Source organism: Gossypium hirsutum, chromosome A06, assembly GCF_007990345.1.
Source record: "Gossypium hirsutum isolate 1008001.06 chromosome A06, Gossypium_hirsutum_v2.1, whole genome shotgun sequence".
NCBI classification, from domain to species: domain Eukaryota; kingdom Viridiplantae; phylum Streptophyta; class Magnoliopsida; order Malvales; family Malvaceae; genus Gossypium; species Gossypium hirsutum.
In genome coordinates, this window is record NC_053429.1 from 72,733,721 (window position 1) to 72,751,100 (window position 17,380).

The 17,380-nt window shown below is 35.9% G+C and overlaps 1 non-coding gene across 1 annotated transcript; it reads left to right on the plus strand.

The window, feature by feature from the left end:
• The first annotated feature begins 11,077 nt into the window (after positions 1-11,077).
• On the plus strand, positions 11,078-11,184 carry LOC121231284 (small nucleolar RNA R71). Its single transcript, XR_005929346.1, has one exon. It is a non-coding gene; the product is annotated as a small nucleolar RNA R71 (small nucleolar RNA).
• The last annotated feature ends 6,196 nt before the right edge of the window (positions 11,185-17,380 follow it).

Here is a 17,380-nt window from a genome sequence, read left to right on the forward strand (position 1 = left end):
AACAGTAAACTACAAACAACAAAATTAAAAAAACTAAACCCCAAACCCAAAATAACAATCCATAAACTATAAACTTAACATGATGACCATTAAACGACCCTAAACCATAGAAACCTAAACCATAGACCTTAAACCTTACATATTGAACCCTAAACCCAAAAATAAATTTAATCAATAGTAAGTATTGCTTCCACAATTTATTATAAACATAAGCTTTTACATTAATATCTATGTATATACATATCAACATCCATATGAATTTTTTAGGGGGTTTAAGGTTTGGGGTTTATGGATGAGTGTTTAGGGTCTATATATGTTTTAGAATTTATGGTTTTGGGCTTAAGGGTTTAGGGGTTTAGAGAAAGCCATATGGTGTCAATTTTAACAGCTTAGGAACTTAAATGAAAACTTTTAAATAGTTTAGTTATCAATTTGTAACTTTTCATAATTAAGTAACTAAAATGAAACTTTCTCATAGCTAAGTAAATGGTGTAGTTTATATTTTTTTATAAAGTCAGTTTCAAATATCAAAATAAAATTGAATTCAAAACAAAAATTAGAAAATAATATAAAAATTAAATTAGATCAAATCGAAATGAGTGTCGGTTACCAACTCGAAAATGGCTGCTCAACTTTTTGTGGTGTTTGGACAAAAAACACTGCTATAGATAAACTTCTGGCAGCGTTTGTAACAGAAACACTGCTATTACTTAGTTTTTAGTGGTGTTTTCAACAAAAACACTGCTATTGTTCAGTTTTTTACGGTGTTTTATTTCAAACGCCGCTAATGCATAATCTTTGCTGTGTTTTTTGTCTAAACACCACTAGAAACACCGCTAAAGCCCTATTTTCTATAGTGGATCCAACAATAAGATGCTCTCATTTCCCACAAAGAAATCGAGGAGCCAACATGAACGCTCCACTTCATCGGTAGGATATTCGGGTAGAGCGAGAGGCTCCAAACAATGTAATCAAAAGTCTTCCTCCCCGATGGTGACTAGTGTGGGGAGTGTAGATGACCAAAAGCTAAAGTGTAACAGCTGCAATAAATTTCACTTCAGAGAGTGTCGAATAAAGAGCGGTGTGTGTTATAGATGTGGATATCTTGACCCTTCCTCAGAGACTGCTCAGAGCGAACTGATAAAGAGGTGGAAGTAACCCCGAAATGGAGTGCTCTTATTCTACGAGGTAGACCTTCGAAGTATCTTGGAAGTGTTAGTGGCAGTCGAGTTACAGCCAAAGACACCACGAAATCAAAGACTTGAGCCCCGGCAAGAATGTGTACACTACGCGCTCGAGAGGAAGCCTTTTTTCCTGACGTTATCATGGGTACTTTTTCTCTTTTTAATACTTGTCTTGTTGCCTTAATTGATCTGGGGTCAACGCATTCATACATTTGCATGAGATTGGTGTCCAGTAGGACATACGAAATTCATAATCAGAGTATCAAACCCATTAGGCAAGTCAGTCTTGGTTGATAAAGTTTGTAAGAATTGTCCTTTGACGATTCAAGGTCATTGTTTTCCAACTAACCTTATGTTATTGCCATTTGATGAGTTTGATGTAATACTTGGCATGGATTGGTTAGCCCTGCATGATGTAATTGTAAACTATGGTAGCAAGTATATTGAATTGAAGTGCCCAGATGGTAAGGTTCTACAGGTTGTTTCAAGAGAATTGGATACACCGCCGGTTGTAACCACAGCAATGGTGCTAAAAAATATATGACAAAAGGGTACGAAGCGTACCTTGCTTTTGTACTAAACACTAAGGAAACGGAGTTGAAAATTAAGTCCGTACCAATAGTATGTGAATATCCAGATGTGTTCCTAGAGGAATTACTTGGATTACCTCCTGAAAGAGAGATAGTGTTTGGTATTGAACTGGTGCCAGGGATAGCTCCTATTTCTATTGCTCCATATAGGATGGCACCAACTGAGCTGAAAGAATTAAAAGCACAGTTGCAAGAGCTGACGGATAAAGGTTTTACAAGGCCAAGCTTTTCACCTTGGGGTGCCTCTATATTATTTGTAAAGAAGAAAGATGGTTCAATGAGGCTGTGTATAGATTATCAGCAATTGAACAAGATGACTATCAAGAATAAGTATCCTTTGCCAAGGATCGATGATTTTTTCGACTAGTTGAAGGGAGCTACTGTATTCTCTAAGATAGACCTGAGATCCGGCTACTATCAGTTGCTGGTTAAGTAGTCAGACGTGCCAAAGATAGCTTTTAGAACAAGGTATGGCCACTATGAATTTCTTGTCATGCCGTTTGGGTTAACGAATGCACCGGCCATATTTATGGACCTAATGAATAGGATATTTCGGCCATACTTCGACAAGTTCATCGTTGTGTTCATTGACGATATTTTGATTTAAACCAAGGATTAAATGGAGCATGGGAAACATTTGAGGACTGTGTTACAGACTTTACGAAAAAAGCAATTGTACGCTAAGTTTAGCAAGAGTGAATTTTGGCTCCAAGAAGTAGGGTTTTTGGGTCATATTGTTTCAGGTGATGGCATCCGAGTTGATCTAAGTAAAATCTCTACAATTGTTGAATGGAAACCACCTAAATGTGAGTCGGGCTTTGAATCAGATTTTTAGGTTAGTCCCGATGGATGTTTGATGTTTAGAGACAGAGTTTGCGTACTGAGGAATAATGAAATTATTCAAAAAATCTTGCAAGAAGCACATGATAGTCATTTGTCTATTCATCTTGGAAGTACCAAAATGTAAAATGATTTAAAAAATGTATTGGTGGAATGACATGAAAAGAGACATCTCCAAATTCGTATCGAAATGCTTGATATGCCAACAAGTCAAGGCTGAACATCAAGTACCTGCTGGTTTGCTACAGCCTGTGATGGTCCCTGAATGGAAATGGGATAGAATCACTATGGACTTCGTGATAGGATTACCATTGACCTCGAAAAAGAAAGATGCTATATGGGTTGTGGTTGATAAGTTGACAAAGTCAGCTCATTTTATTTCAGTAAGGATAGATTATTCACTTGACAAGTTGGTTGACTTGTATATATCTGAGATTGTGAGATTACATGGGGTACTGCTATCGATTATTTCAGACAAAGACCCAAGATTCACTTCGAGATTCTAGAAGGAGTTACAGGAAGCCTTGGGTACAAAGTTGAGCTTTAGTACAACTTTTCACCCATAGATCGATGGTCAGTCTGAGCGAATGATTTAGATTTTGGAGGATATGTTGCGATGTTGCATCCTTGAATTTTAGGACAGCTGGGAAAAATACCTGCCATTGGTAGAGTTTGCTTACAACAACAACTTTCAAACAAGTTTGAAGATGGCACCTTACAAGTCCTTGTATGGTAGGAAGTGCTGAACTCCATTATATTGGACAGAACTCAATGAGAATTAGATTCACGGAGTTGATCTAATCAAGGAAACTGAAGAAATGGTTAAAGTGATACGTGACTGTTTAAAAGCAGCATCAGATAGGCAAAGTCGTATACTGATCTGAAAAGAAAAGAGATCAAATTTCAAATTGGAGATAGAGTATTCTTGAAAGTATCTCCATGGAAAAGGTATTGAGATTTGGTCAGAAAAGCAAACTGAGTCCAGGATTTATTGGACTGTACGAGATCACTGAAAGAGTTGGACCATTAGCCTATCGTTTGGCATTGCCACCTAAACTGGAAAAGATCCACGACGTGTTCCATGTATCCACGTTAAGGCGATATTGATCAGACCACTCTCATGTGATTTCACTGACTGAGATTGAAATTAGATCGGACATGACTTATGGTGAGGAACCGGTCAAGATTTTGGCTCGTGAGGTTAAGTAGCTAAGAAATAAATATGTGGCTTTGGTAAAAGTCTTATGGCATCGACATGGTGTGGAAGAGGCTACATGGGAGCTAGAAGAAACCATGAGAAGCCAATATCCGAACCTGTTTACTGGTAAGACTTTCAAGGACGAAAGTCTCTAAATGGGGGAGAAATGTAACATCCCAAAATAGGGCCTAGTCAGAATAGTGGTTTTGAGACCACAAATTTGGCGTTGAAATATTTATTTTATGATTATTATGAGGTCTAGAATATGAAAATATGCATGTGTTAAAGTTTCATGAGGAAATTCTATGAGTAAGGTGTCCAATTGGTAAATAAGGACCAAATTGAATAAATTGTAAAACTTGGATTCTAGAAGTAATTTGTATGAAATTGCTTTAGATTATTAATTAGAAGGTCTTAAAGAGCAACTTTCCCAATTTTTAAGTTTTTGGACAAAAATGGGCATGTATGGATAAAATTTTAAAGAAAGGGCTTAAGGGCATTTTGGTTATTTGGCTAAGTAATGAAATAAAATGGGAAAATGAAGACAAAAATCAGACATTCTTCTCCCTCAACTAGTAGAATTTCTAAAGCCCTCCATAGTTTGGGTTTTCAACATTTTCAAGCTCAATAGTAAGTGCTCCTAAGCCCCGTTTTTAATGTTCTTCACATTTTTGAAATCCCGGTAGCTTACTCTCTCCATTTCTACCCATATTTTGATTTAGGGTTCATGTTTGTAAAGTGACCCATGTGTGACATGTTTATTCTTTGATGTTTTAGGGAGGAATATGAAAGTTTTATGTGTCTTAAACATATTTTTCTAGGTGATTTTCATGAAAAACCCATAAAGGACCTTTTTGAAAAAGGTGTAAAATATGTGGTAAAAATGTGAAATAATGGAGAAATGTGGGCTGCCATAAGATGAAAGAACAATTGGATAGGCTTGGGGAAGGTAGAAATTGCATGCATTTTATTATATGAGCCAAGGGACTAAATCGTAAAAATGTGAAAGGTTAGGGGAAAAACAGTTATTTTGTTCGGGGGTGAAATTTAGGCTCAAAAAGAATAATGTGAGGTATTGATGATTCATTTTTATTGTTATAGACCTTGGGGAGAAAATTTTGGATGTCGATCGAGGGAAACGAAAGGTTTCAGAATAACCAAAACACAAAAACGAGATGAATACTAGGTAAGTTCGAATGACTTTAAGTAAACTATTAATGTGCCTAATTACGTGTGTTATGAATGAATGATATTTAGTTATCATGATGGCATGAAAATCCATGAAATATGTGAACAATAATGATATGATAATAAATGTCTCGGTTGAAGTAAAAAGGGAAATTCGATGGATAAACCATGGCTTACATGACTTGAGATCCTGCATGTGTTGCAGAAAAGGATTTAGCTTGGATGGGTAATCCGTTGATCTCAAATGTAGAAAGGATCTAGCCCAGATGGGTGTTCCTTGAGTGATCGAGCCTCCCGAAGAATATGTGTGCATTGTGGATTTAGCCCCGACGGGTAATCCGATTATGGTCTGAATTTAGTCTGGCCTAGACTGTTAATCCCGACATCACCTTATGAGTTTACATAACGGGGGATTTGGCCTAGACTGGTAATCCCACCGTAAGATGTGACGTTCGCGGGAGTGCATACAAGAGATGATCGCTCTTATGACTTGACAATAAATGGATAATCCATAGAGATTTTCCAAGTAACTCAACGGGATTAATATGTGATATAAAAATGAAAACGTTGAATGATGAGCTCATCTTAGATAAGTTACATAGTGTGATAGTATGTGACTAACTTGTTAATGGGGTGCATGTGATAGGGAAACCGTTCCATACTTGTTGGTTTATTTTCCTAATATGGTTGCATGCTAAACAAATCGGTAAGTTTATTTTCAACTTATTCGGGCTCACTAAGCATGTAAATACTTACCCCTCTCTTTTCCCTGTCTTACAGAGCTCGTGGGCTCACGAAGATTGGAAGGTGATTGGAGAGTCAACACACTATCATATTGTCTAGCTTTGGTATATAGATACTCTTATTTTTTTCAATGGCATGTATAAGGCTATTGTTAATTTTGTAATATGTGTCATTTGATTAGCCAATAAGAAGGCTTGTAAGGTGTACATGTCCACTTGCATATGGCCATAGGATTTGGCTCATTTTGTTATAAGGTATGAACTACATAGTTGTGCATATTTGCGTTTTAGACACACATGTAACATGACCGAGTCACATGGGATGACTAGATCATAACTGGTAATGAGTTATAATAATGAGCCAATCTTGAATGTGTTATAAGGCATAGACATTCTTGATACAAGAGAAATAATCCTAGCATGTGTAAGACCGATGAAATGAGGTTTACATGCAATGGGGTTAATCGAGGTCATTTGAGAGTATAATTAGGCCTGGCTATATGTTATGGAACCCTATAAGTGATAACATATGTTAGAGGGTGACCAAAGGCTTGTAAAATAGCCTAGTATGGTCCACACGGGTAGACACACGGGTGTGTGTAACACACAGACCACCCCATGCGCATGTGGCATAACCATGTGTCCCCTGCACCTAAATTTTTAAGTCAGAATGCAAAGTAGTAAACACATGGGTAGAGACACGGCCATGTGTCTCAACCGTGTAGAGGACACGGCCTAACACACGGACGTGTGTCTTGGCCGTGTGCCCCTAAATGCATGCTGACATCATAAACAGAATGCTCGAGTTTTGGGACACGGGTGACCACACTGGCGTGTCAAGGTTGTGTGAAGGACACGGGCCAGAGACACGGACGTGTGCTTGGCCGTGTGAAAACCCCTGTAGGTTCGAAGTAGAAAATAAATTCAATTAATTCCACACGGGTAGTGGACACGGACGTGTCCCAAAGCACATGGGTGTGTGAAACATTAACTCAGAATTTTTCTTAAATTTGTATTAGGTCCTCAGTTTAGTCCCAGATCGATTTCAATGTACGTTTGAGCCTCGTAGGCTCATAATAGAGACACCAAGATGCTATTGGATTGGTTTCAAATTGGAACAAAATTTTATAATTTGTATTTCCCGAAAATGTTCAAGTACATGCCTGAACGCTTCGTACCTGGTCTAGGTGTCGGGTACGGGTAAGGGGTGTTATAGAGAACTTTCATCACTTATAATAGCTCTTGGTGTCCTGAATCGTGTAAACACATGCTTATGTAGGAATCGCATGACTACCTTAGCATCATTTGTAGGGTATGCTTCAGCTTTAACCCACTTGGATACATTGTCCACAGCAACTAAGATGTATTTGTTCCTATACGAAGAAGGAAATGGGCCTAAGAAGTCAATGCCCTATACGTCGAATAATTCAACATCCAAAGTGTTTGTCAAGGGCATCTCATTCCTTTTTGATATATTTCTGGTCCTTTGGCATTTATCACAGCTCTTTACATAAGCATAAGCATATTTAAATAGTGTAGGCCAAAAAAAAACCTGCTTGCAAAATCTTTGTTGCAGTACATGAACCACCAAAGTGTCCCCCACTTGGAGATGAATGGAAATGATACAAGATCTCAGCAATCTCACTTTCAGCTACATACTTTTGGATTATATTATATGCATACAGTTTAAACAAAAATAGATCCTCCCAAAAAAAATAACAAGTATCATGAAGGAAAATTTTCCTTTGTTAGTATGTCATTTCTCGAAGAATTATTCCACATTCAAGATAATTGGAAAAATCAACAAACTGAGGTGTTTAATGAATTTTACTTACCTCAAATAAGTGTTTATCTAGGAAATTCTCATTGATAGGCACACATGATCGAGTTACCTCGTCTTGTTCCAACCTCGACAGATGTTCAACTATTTGATTTTTGATGTCTTTTCTATCTTGGATCTCAAGGTCAAATTCTTGGAGTAAAAGTATCCAATGAATTAGCCTTAGTTTCACATTTTTCTTTGTGAGCAAGTATTTAATGGCCTCATGGTCAATAAATATTGTAACTTTGGTACCTATAAGATATGAGCGGAATTTTTCAAAAGCAAAAACTATAGCAAAGAGTTCCTTTTCAATTACCATATAATTGAGTTGGGCTCCCGTCAAAGTTCTACTTGCATAGTAAATAGGGTGAAACACTTTGTTTCTTCTTTGACCCATCACAGCTCCAACGGCATAATCACTTGCATCGCACATCAACTTAAAAGGTGAGCTCCAATCAGGTGTAACGATTATTGGGGTTAAGATTAACCATTTTTTTAGATCTTCAAAAACTTACAAACATACTTTGCTGAAATCAAACACTGTATCTTTCTCTAACAACAAACACAACAATTTAGAAAATTTCCAGAAATCTTTGGTAAACCTTCGGTAAAAATGGGTATGGCCTAAGAAACTTCTGACTCCTTTCACATTAATTGGGGCCGGTAATCTTTCAATTACGTCCACCTTTGCTTTATCGATTTCAATTCATCTTTTTGAGATTTTATGCCCTAAGACAATCCCTTCCTTAACCATAAAATGACATTTTTCCCAGTTAATGACAAGATTTGTCTCTTCGTATCCCTTCAGTACCTTAGCCAAATTACTCAAACAAATATCATAAGTGTTACCAAGAACAGAAAAATCATCCATGAAAACCTCAACAAAAGTTTCAACCATATCAGTGAATATTGTCATCATGTATCGTTCAAATGTTGCAGGTGCATTGCGTAAACCAAAAGGCATTCGCCTAAAAGCAAACGTACCGTATGGACAAGTAAAGGTTATTTTATGTTGGTCCTCTGGAGTTACAACAATTTGGTTATATCCCGAATAACCATCTAAAAAATAATAGATTTCATTACTTACCAATCGGTCTAACATCTAATACATAAAAGGTAATGAAAAATGGTCATTCTGAGTGGCTTTATTCAACTTTCTATAATCAATACAGATTGTCCAACCAGTAACAGTTCTCGTTGGAATCAACTTGTTACGCTCATATTCAACAATCGTGATTCCACCTTTCTTCAGCACACACTGCATCGGACTTACCCATAAACTATCTGAAATAGGATAAATGATTCCTGCATCTAACCATTTGATCACTTCCTTTCTCACAACTTCTTTCATAATAGGATTGAACCTCCTTTGCCCATCAATTCGAGCTGTTTCACCTTTTTCTAAAATAATTTTATGCATGCAACAAGAAGGGCTTATACCTCTAATATCAGCTATGGTCCAACCAATTGCTTTCTTAAATTTCTTTAGAGCATCAATTAATTACTCCTCTTGGTCTTTCATCAGTTCTACTGAAATAATCACAAGCAAAGTGGAACAGTCACCTAAATAAACGTATTTTAAATGGGAAAGAAGTACATTTAGTTCGAGTTTAGGTGGTTCTTCAATTGAAAACTTGAGTTGCAAAAATTCTCTGACTTCTAACTCTAACGATTCAAACTGTGTGGATTGAATAAAATTTCTCAGATTGGCTTCCATCAAAGCCATGTTTTCTTCACCTTCTTCATCCTCCAAAGGGTCAAGATCTAAGGCTTTCTCCAATAGATCTTCTTCAAAATTGCTTTCCATAGAAACTAAGGTTTCTATCTTTTCCATAATTGAACACTCTTCTATTGGATCAGGAAATTTCATCTCTTTAAGAATGTTAAAGGTTACTTGATCGTCTTGAACTCGCATGGTGAGTTCACCTTACTGCACATTAATTAACGTTCTTCTTGTGGCTAAGAAAGGTCTTCCAAGAATGATCGGCACTTTCTATCTGCTTCAAAATCTAAGAAAATGAAATCAGCAGGAAAAATAAATTTATTGACTCTTACCAAAACATCCTCGATTTTTCCCTCGGGATATGGTAAAGATCCATCTGCTAGCTGAAGTGTCACGGTTGTAGGTCTTACTTCACCTATCCCTAGCATCTTGAAAATAGACTTCGGCATCAAGTTGGTACTCGCTCCTAAATCACACAAACCTTTACCATAGTAAGATTCACCAATGTTACAGGGAATAGTAAAGCTTCCTAGGTCTTTCAATTTCAAAGGCAATTTGCTCTACAGGAACGCACTGCATTCCTTTGTCAAGGCAACAGTCTCATAATCACTCAGTCGTTTCTTCATGGATAGTATATCCTTCATAAACTTCACATAATTCAGCATTTGTTCTAAATCCTCCATAAACGGAATATTGATATGTAACTGCTTCAAAACATCCAAAAAATTCTTGAATTGAACCTCTTATTTCTACTTGTGTTGTTGCAATCTTTGTAATATAGAGGTGATGAAATTTTCGGTTGAATCGGATAACTCTTCTGAGTAGGTAAATCTGCATCCAAAGAAGATGTTAAAGTATATAAATTCACTAAGTTAGGAGTCACCTTGTCAGTCTTTACAGATTTTGACTCTTTTGTTGTAAGAATTTCAACAACTAGTTGATTATTCTCAACAGGCTTATCTTCGACATCAATCAATCGGGGTTCCAGAATTTTACCACTTCGCAATTCCACTGCCTAGATATGTTCTTTACCCAAATTTCTTCGATTCTAAGTATCACTTGGCAAGGTTCCTTGTGGTCTATTATGAAGCTCTATAGCTAACTGACCGATTTGGTTTTCTAAATTTTTCAATGTTGCTACTTGGCTTTGGATCAATGCGTCATTCTTTGCCATGTACGCTTTCAACAAGTTCTCCAAACTATTTGATGCCTCAACTTGAGGTGGCTTTGGAGCTTACTAATTAAACCCTTGAGATTGGTTGGGTCTATGCTATAATAAGTTGTTATTCTGTCCATTTCCTTGGTTGCTCCAAGAAAAGTTAGGATGATTATGCCATGAAGGATTGTAGAAGTTGCACTAAGGTCTTTTTCCACTCATATTTTGATGTTGGTTCCCCACATAGTACACTGATTCAGGAGTTGATGGAAAATTCTCAAAAGAATGACCTTTCTCATAGTACATACAGGAAACTACTTCAAATAGACTTGGTGGTAGAGCTGCAAAATTATTAGCACTATTATTGGTAAACTATTTTAACATAGAGAAAATAGACGATACTTGAGATGATAACAAAGCGAGGGCCTCAACTTCATGAACTCCAGCTACAGGTCTTCTTGAAGCTGTTCGATTTGTTGGCCATTGATAGTTATTACTCGCGATCCTCTCGATGATATTAGAATCCTCATTATAAGACTTAGACAAAATTTCACAATTCAAAGAAGCATCTACATCAATCTTGTATGTGCATTGAGACCATTATAGAATGTCTCCAACTATATATAATGAGGAATCCCATGATGAGGACACTTATGAAGTAACTCCTTGAATCGCTCCCAAGCCTCATACAGAGACTCGTCATCCAATTGTTGGAAAGTTGTGATCTCATTCCTCAACTTAGCGTTTTTGCTAGGCAGGAAATACTTAACCAAAAATCTCTCTGCTAATTCTTTCCATGTAGATATGGAACTTGGTGGTAATAAATTGAGCCATGCTCATGCTCGATCTCACAACGAGTTCAGAAACAACTTTAACCTCAGTGCATCTTCAGTCACACCGACTATCTTAAATGAATCACTCACCTCCATAAACAATCGAAGGTGGAGATGTGGACCTTCCGTGGGCATACCACTGAATTGGCCCATCGTTTGGAGCATTTGAAACATCACTGGTTTCAATTCAAATTGGGTTGCCTCAATATCTGCCTTCTAATTCCTGGATTTAGCTCACTGGAAAGTGGCACAGCATATTGTCTAATGCATCGATCCCTATCATCGGCAATGAGGATGGGATTTCATACATGATCGTCTTCATTACCTTGGTCTTGATTTTGATTTCCAAGGTCCATCTTGACTTGTCTTTGAGCTGTTCATTCACGTCTTCTTTGTCAAAAGTTTGCTCAAATTCAGGGTCTACAAGGAGTAAATCGACAATCCGATCTACGCACATAAACACCTAAAAAGAAAATCACAAAATTAAAAAGAATAAGTTAGTAATGTTAGAAATAAACCAAATTGGAAGTAAATAATTTCACAAAAAAATGGCTATGGCAACAGTTAACAATTCCCGACAATGGAGCCAAAAACTTGTAGCGCACAGGTTTGTGCAAGTGTACACAGTCATTATCAAGTAATAAGTAAGTATCAAGTTATCGTCTCCATAGGGATTGTATTTGTGTTAAATTACTTAATTGTAAAATTATACTAACAACTTGGTAAATAAAAACACAATATGGTTGAGAAGCGATGATTAAAATTAAACAAAATGCAATGATCCCTAATGCAAATTATCCTAAGCATGCAAACTATATGAATGAAATAGATTTTAGCAAAATTACACACAATTTGCAACAATTATAACATAAATAAACTAGGGCAATCACTTTAATTAAACTCAATTTATTATCAACATGCTTAATAACATTCGAAAAAACATTTCATGGCAACTCGATCTTTCATGAGTTTGGAAACCACATTCAGTCCTTTTAAAATCCTTTACTTAGTAAATATGCATTTTACTGATCCTTACTTACTAAGGGTTTCTTAGCATTCGTGTGAGGTAACGGGGACGTGTTAGGTTTGAAATAGTTTAATCACACAAATATAAAAACTATGCAGATAGCAGAGCTTGGTTATAGTTGTTATGTAACTGATAATTTAATTGGGTTAGGATCTAAACTGAGCATGCACATTTCAATTATGTGTCCACTAGCCGTCATTTGGTTAGGATCGCTCAGCTAATTCAGGTGCATTTCAATCACGTATGAATGAAATACAAACTTGATTTCAATTGAAAACATGATCGATTGAGGCACAAACATTATAAGCATGAATCAAATAAATATTATTTAATCAAAGCAATCATCCTAGCATAAATAAAATTAAGCTAACATTGTTGTAAACAAGAACAAATAACACATAGCAAACATTTTCAGATTAAACTAAAGAAAAGACAGATTAAACCCAAATCAAAGTGGCTGTCAGCCAAGACTCTAACCGACGAGGCTCCTTCGCTCCTTCACTTTTCTCCTTTGCTGATGGCTCTCCAAGGTGGTCAACCAAGGGCTCTTTATGAGGCTTAATTGCTAAAATCTCTATGAAGAGATGATGCTAGGTGTGGGGAATATAAAATACTAAAGAGAATTGAGAAAAAAAAAGAGAGAATGACGAGGGATGAGGAATGATGAATGATGAATAAGGGAATGAAGTGGTCTTATTTATAGGTGAAGAGAGGTAGGTAGTTTGCTAAAAATAGCTGAGTTTAGTCTCTTTAAACTTCTTCCATGAGTGCCCGACCACAATTAGTGGAATTTGAGCTGATTTTTGCTTGATTTTTAAGTAATTTAATTGCCATAATAACTCAGGACTGATACTCGGTCAAATGTAAACCATTGAGAAAATCTCTAATTTCTTCAACAATGCAAGGACCTTGTCTAATTAAACAAAAAAGTGGTTTAAGTGGACAACCATTTGTAGCCAAATTTGGGTTGACTTGGTCTTCAATTTGGATAGTTTTGTAATCCAACAAAGCTATCATACCTATCCAAAATAAATCAATAAGTTAAAGGACCAAAGAATAAAATTTATCCAATTTAAATAATTAATTATAACCCAAATTATTAATGAAATATATGTTAAATGATTTATTAAATATAATTTTATATTTTATTATTTAATTTAATCATGCATGGCCCATTTTATGTCTTAAAAATATAATATGTTCAAATAAATATAAAATTAGCCATTTTATGCATGAAAACTATATAATAAGGCATAAAATCACATTTTAATAATTTCTATGTCCTAATTTCATATTTTCACATGTTTCATTAATTTATTAAACAATTAGTTAGTTTTAACAATGAATTTAAGTAAAAATGTGATAAATTACATAGGAAAAATCCTATATATTTTTTAGTTTACACTTGTTTCTAGTAAAGATAGTTGAACTCGTGTGCTTAATTAGGTAAACCTTTTGGAACATATATAAGAAGAAGCTGTATAAATCTTTTGGTGTCAAATTATGATGACTGAATACTTCAAGTATGTTATATGAATTAGCTTGGTTATAAGTGGTTATGATGCTTAATTTTTTATAAGTGTTTGGCATGTTTGGAAATATGGTGAATTGGTGAATGACATTTATGAATGTTAATGCTAGTAGTTGAATGGCATGTTTTGCACCATTTGGTATGTTTTGGTAAGTAAATTCAATGATAGGTATTGATGCAATTATGCTTAGAAGTTAGTTGATTATTGTGGCCAAATTGTGTACATGGTTATACGTGTTTCCATGATGTGATTTGAGGTACCTAAGGGCATATTGGTTGTATGATATTATACCATGTTTGAATTGCTAGAATATGCATGATTTTTGTACCATCTTATGGGTAGTATATATGTAAAATTTTTGGTTTTAGGTACATGCCAAGATAGGTGAGAAAAGTGGTTGGTAAAATGACCTATTTTCATCCACACAGGCAGAGACACGGGCGTGTGTCTCAGCCATGTATGACACTTGGCCAGGTAACACGGTCGTTTGTCCCATGGAGCTTTCTAAGAGTTGCAAGTCAGGATGTTACATGGCCTAGCACATGACGCGACACACGGGTAGGTAGGGTTATTTTGGGGGGTACACAGCCTGGCACACGGGCGTGTGGCTTGGCCGTATGACCCAAGTCAGTGAGTTATACGAGCATGGACACAGGCTAGGACATGGTCGTGTGTCCCTATTTTGAATGCCCACTGGCCTGGGACACGTGTGTGTCTCTCACATGGCCTGGTCACACGGTCGTGTGACCCTTGTAATTTTGAAAATTTTCCTTGTTTTTTGAAAACTTCTCTAAGTTTTTTATTTAGTCCTGGCTTGTTTCTAATGTGTTTTTAAGGTCCTCAAAGGCTCGTATAGGGGACAATATGTATGGTTTGGATTGGATTTAATATGATTATTGATATGATTTTGAAATGTTTGAAATTTATGTTTGTTTGATTTGAAGACTTCGGTAATGCTTTGTAACCCTATTTTGGTGACAGTACGAGTTAGGCGTGTTATAGCAAACCTTTGATCCTATTGCGGAGAATGTGGAGCGAGCACCTACTATTGATGAGAGTCAGCAAGAGCATATGAATAAGGCTATATCGCAGGCCATGTTACGAGTTTTGGAATGAGTGCTAAGTGCCCAATCTGTTGCTAACAGTTATGGTACTATTGTTGAGAGGCTCATATAGAGTAGGGTCAAACTGTTTAGGGGCATTGCTAGAACGATCCCCACTGTAGCTGAGTATTCGTTAGAGGTTACAGAGAGGATTCTCGATGATATGGAATGCACCTCTGAATAAAATCTTAAGGGGACTGTGTCTGTGACACCCCTAAAGTGACCCTAGTCGGAAAGCGGTTTCAGGACCGCTAAACCGAGTCACCAAATTATTTGAATGTGATATTTATTGTCTAAAATATGTGATTATGAAGGTGTGAAAGTTTTAGGCTTCGATTTAGTAAATTGCATGTGAATTTAGTCAAAAGGACTTATGGGTGACATTTTTGAAATGTGATAGGCTAATCTACAAGGACCTAATAGTGTATGTAATCAAAAGGGAGGACTTGCATGTCAATTTTCCCCCCCTAATATGTAGTGGCCGGCCATGAGCATGGGTGGACAAGATGTTATGGCTAAAAACATGTCATAAACATGTTGGGGTAGTGCATTATGTAAGGATTAATAAAATAAAGAGCATGGGTGGACAAGATGTTATGGCTAAAAACATGTCATAAACATGTTGGGGTAGTGCATTATGTAAGGATTAATAAAATAAAGGGCATGGGCAATAAAATATTAGTGTTAGTAGGATGAGAAACAAAAAAAAAGAAAAGAAAGGATGTGTGTGATTGTCCCCCTCCATTGCCGTGAATTGAAGGAAGAAAACAAAAGAAAAGAAAAAAAAATGTTCATCTTCTTCTCCTACCTCTCTCAAGCCGAAACTAACCAAGAAATGGAAGAAAGCACACCTAAGGCATTCGGCCATCTTGTGTGGGGAATTAAGGTATGATATCATGTGATTCTTTTGGAAATTTTGTGAAGTTGAGTTTGTTTTGGTGCTCATAACATGACCCATGTGTTAATTTTTGAGTTTGTGTTGCAAGAAACATTTGGTTATGTCCTTATATGTCAAATTGATGATAAATTTTTGATATTTGGTGAATGAATATGGGTTTCAGTCATGGTAGATAACAAAGAATGTGGTTGTTGTTCTTGTTAATTTGGATGAATTTTTGGTGGATAGGTGCTTGAATCAAACAAATGATCATGTGTGTACACTAGGTGCTAGTTGAGAAGAATCGGTCACTATATTGGAGGCCATTGCCGAATATGAGTTTAGTTATTGAGAGTGATGAATGTGTTTTGAGTTGATGGAATAAAAGAATGCTTAAAGATGTGTCACAACAAATTATATGTTAAGCTAAGGTTGTTAAATTATCAATCTTTCTTCCTAGCCGAATATGTGTTTATAAAGTTGAGTTGTTAAATAGATTTTGAAGTTAGCCCATGTATTTATTTTTGAATTTAAGAAGAATGATACATTCGACTATGCTTTGATGTGCTTGAATTGTTGTTATGTGAATAAATATTTGTTTGATGATATATATATGTATTCGGCAATGGGATAAAATGTGTATTAAGGTAAGTTTCATGGTGATTATGCTTGTGATGTTGGGTTAATATTCAGCATTGAGTAATGTGGGGTAAGGTGATTAATCGGCTATGAAATTAGCTAAATTGAATAGGTATGTTTAATGATATGCTTAGTATAATGTATGATCTTATAACTCGGTTTGGTATTGAGATAAAGGTTAGATGTATGATTGGATTTTGGTATGTGTTAAATTGGTTAATCAAAGATTAAATGATATGTGATTGCCAAATGTGATTGTTAAGTGAATAATATTAGTTAAGTACTTAAGCAATCTATTGTTTTACTTAAGCTTAAGAGCAAAGAGGATCAAAGTCGGATAGGGGAAAAGAGAAAGTAAACGAACAGCCGTGGACATCTATTCGTCGACCACTTCGGAGGTAAGTTTTAAGTGATTAAACGTTGAGTAAATTCAATCATAATAGGACATAATGAGTTGATTTAATAAGATATGATGTGGCCATGATATGTCTTAAACTCAAATGGTAAGTTCATAAGTGTTTGGACTTAGAAATTTAAGAGCAAATTGTAATAATCTGCTTTGGACAGCAGCAGTAACGTGATTTTAGAAAACCACTATAAATTGTTGGTGTGAAATTATAGGCTGAATAAAATATGTAATCAAAGCTTAGTTAGTCTAGTTTCTTATAAAAGAGACCGTGGAAGCAAAGAAATTTCCTATAAAGAGATATTTAAAGTTGTGTGGGACAGTGTCAGAATGACTCCGAAATCCCCTGTTCTGTATTTGGAAAATCATTATAATTTGTACAAAAATGGTTATAAGATAAGATTTATATGCTTAGACTCCTTAATGAGTCTAGTTTCAAATGAAATCAAATAGAACACATTATGATTTCTGTACAATTAAAAATTTGATTCGTAGTAAAGAGTGATCAGATTAGTCAAA